The sequence below is a fragment of the Benincasa hispida genome, chromosome 5 (genome assembly GCF_027475165.1).
Source record: "Benincasa hispida cultivar pf3 chromosome 5, pf3_genome.v1.1, whole genome shotgun sequence".
NCBI lineage: Eukaryota > Viridiplantae > Streptophyta > Magnoliopsida > Cucurbitales > Cucurbitaceae > Benincasa > Benincasa hispida.
Window position 1 is genome coordinate 20,769,671 of NC_143482.1, and position 3,617 is coordinate 20,773,287.

The following is a 3,617-nucleotide window of genomic DNA, read 5'->3' on the forward strand; positions in this document are numbered from 1 at the left end:
TCAAACTATGGTAAATATAAAACTAAAATCCTCAAACTCTTGTAGATGTAAAATTTCTCTCATATTTTTTTGGAAGATTTTGTTATTTGTCGTTTAATGGATTAGTTGTTATCAAACATGCACATAGAATATTTGTATGGTTTGATGAACACTCAAAAAATTAAAAGAAATTATAATTTCATAATTATAGTATGTTAAATTAAAGGCAAATCTTAAAAATCGCCTATGAAGTATGATGTTGATGGTAACATTTACATCTTTAATCTTTCGATCGTAAAAATTAAATTCTCAGACTTAAAATAAAATGTAAAAATTGTACTCCTAAATTTGCAAGTGTAAAAATTAAAACCTCAAATTCTGATGAATGTAAATTTAAAACTCTTAGAACTCTTATAAATATGAAAATTAGATCTATTTTACTCAAAATCTATCTCCTATTTCTTCTTTCTTGCTTTTCTTTCTCCCTCTACCAAATGTGACATTTGGATACAAATTTAAATCCTCAAACTCCGATAGATGTGAAAATAACTAAATAAAACATGCCTAGTAGCTACGTACATATAATAAATGGTTGAATTTTTCGACAAAATATTAGAAATGTAGGTTGTTCAACATTAATTTAATTGATGAATGGGATGGACTCCAAGCTTATAAAATTACAAAAAACATTTGGTTACCACTCGATTTAAAAACATTCATTTATTTTCCCTTTCCCACTTTTCTAGATAAATTTCTTAATAAGATTGAATATATATATGTATATATATATATCTTAAATGTTATAATAACTAAATTATAACTAATTAAATGTTAAGCATTATTTTAACGCAATAATCAATCAAAATTATCTATCTTAAAAAAAATACTTAGAAATTTCAAACTAATTTGTTCAAGTTAAAAGATAATGAACCATGGATAATGCGATTATAATTCAAGGAAGACAATAGATATAAGGAAAAAGTGCACTAAATTAAGATCAGTAAGGGTTTTTTTTGTGTGTAAAAATAATTTAAAAATTAAATTATGACAATTTTTATTTTAATAATAAAAATAACTTAACACATTAATTATATATTTTTATAATACTTTTAATTGACAAAAATAACTTAACTAACATAAAACATACACTCGACCAATAGACAGACCAATAGATTCAAGTTTTTGTGTTACATACATACATACATATATATATATAAGCCCATATTTAAATTTAAATATTTTTATTTTATAATTTAACTATTACACTATTTAATTAAAATAATAATAAAATGACCTATTAAATTTCAATCTTATAAAAAATTGGAATGAAAAATCAAACTAAAAGAGAAAAAAAAAACTCTATCATCAGTGTGTTTAATGTTGGATATATATAGGGAAAGAAAGTGAAAGTTTGGTAAAAATTTGAAATATAAAATAAATTTAATTGTGTAGATTAAATTAATTATTTAGAAACTTTCAAATTGAATTGAAATTTCAAATTAAAATGATGTTTTATGTGCAAATTTAATATGTATGAAAGTTAAATTTGTAATTTTTTTAATTTGAATGAGTTATATTTGATTTTTGTCAATTAACTACTCAATTAGGTTAAATGTAACAAATGCTTCAATTTTTGTATTTATTTGATTTAATTTTGTAATTTGGAAAGTTATCAAATTACTAGCCTATAAATGGCAATTTGGTTCTTCATTTGTAGCATTCCATTCCAAATTGAAGAGTTCTCTCATTTCTTTCTTTCTTTTGTTCTTGAGTTGAGTTGAGAGCAAGTATTCAAAAGTTTTGCTAGATCCGAGTAGTTCGAGGTTGCAATTCTACTGGAGTTAGTCGTTGTATCCTACTGAGACGATTGTTGTATTCTGCTTGCCATCTATAAAGCAAATAATTGTCTTTAGGACAACGCTTACCAGAAGTATGTCTCGACTACGTTTTGAGTCTCCAAAGGTTTTGAAGTTCTTTCAAGTCTTTGATTATTTTCATATCTAAGTCTTGTTACATCATGACTTTCTTTTGAGTTTCAATATTATACATTGAATGTATTGTTAATATATTGTTTCAAGTAATTGAGATATAATCAATTTGCTAGTGTATTCAGTTTTATATATATCATTTCCTCTCAACATTTAATATAAAAGAAAAAGGGGGGAAAGGAAGAAAAAAATTGCAAAATTGTCACACGGGTACATTAAATATGTAAAATGTACATAGAAATGTGGTCTCTTGAGGAAACAATTTCGTCCTTTTAAGAGATTACCTTGCCTTGAATATTGAATTTTGAAGAAAGTCGTATCGGCTAGATGATTTTCTTTAAAATTATAATATTTTCTTAGTAAATTTTAGAACTTATATACACGACGTCTATTGCACGTATTGTGAAACGTTTAAAAAAATAATTTAACAACAAAAGTCTAATAATACTACTTTAATCTGTGAACAAGAGATGGCTTTGTTTTCTAAATAAGTCATGTAAAAAATGTTAATAAAAAAATTGAAAATTGAGAGTAAAAATAGTAGTTATTTTATATTAACTATTACTAATTAAGTTTAAAATTTATTACAAAGAATTTCTAAAAAAAAGTTTTTAAAAGAATATATAAATTAGGCACACATACAAGAAAACATTTTGGATTAAATTTTAGTTTTAAAGTAAGCAATTCGTTATTATTGTAAATTAGTAACCATTTAGTTTTATTTTTTATTTTTGAAAATTAAACTTATTTATTCTCAATTGTTGCATCTTTCGTTAGTAAAATAGTTGAATTCTTAGCCAATTCAAAAAACAAAAACAAGTTTTTAAAAGGGTTGTTTTTAAATATAGAAAATTGAATCAAAATATTTACAAAATATAACAAAATTTTAGAACTATCAATGATAGATACTGATAGTGTCTATCAGTGACATTGATAGACACTAATAGAAGTCTATCAGTGTCTATCAGCGTCTATCAATGATAGTTTTAAATTTTGCTATATCTTGTAAATATTTTCAACAGTTTTACCATTTGAAATAATTTTCCTTTTTTAAAAATTATTTTTTTAGTTTTTCAAACTTGACTTAGTTTTTGTTAGTATTGGTAAAAAGTAGATAACAAAGCAATAAATTTAGAGGTGGAATGTGTATTTATTTTCTTACTTTTCAAAAATAAAAAATCAAATTAAAATAGTGATAGACAATGATAGATTATGATCAACAAGTTGATAGATATTGATAAATAGATTATGATCGACAAGCTAATAGACATTGATAGGTGGGTGATAGAAGACGATCATTGACCTAGTTAGTAGAAAGAAGCACAAAACTTGGTAAACTAATTTTGTGCAATATCACGTATGTCTAGAGGCAGTGTGCCCAAGGAAAGATAACTTCACTAATATGAAGTTAAGCAAATTAAAGTGTTTTACTTTTATTAAAGAAGAATCCACTGTGAACGAGTAGCCTAACTTTAGTGAATAATGACTCAGGCCCCTCATAAGTGTGAAACTCCCTCTCAACTATAATCTTGATCTTTCATTGTCTCATATGAAATACTTTTTGTTAGAGTTTTGCTAGTTGGCTCTATATTTTCTAAGGCTGCTTGTGGTGGTTTTGTAGTGGTCACAAATGTTGTCTCAGCAGATGTC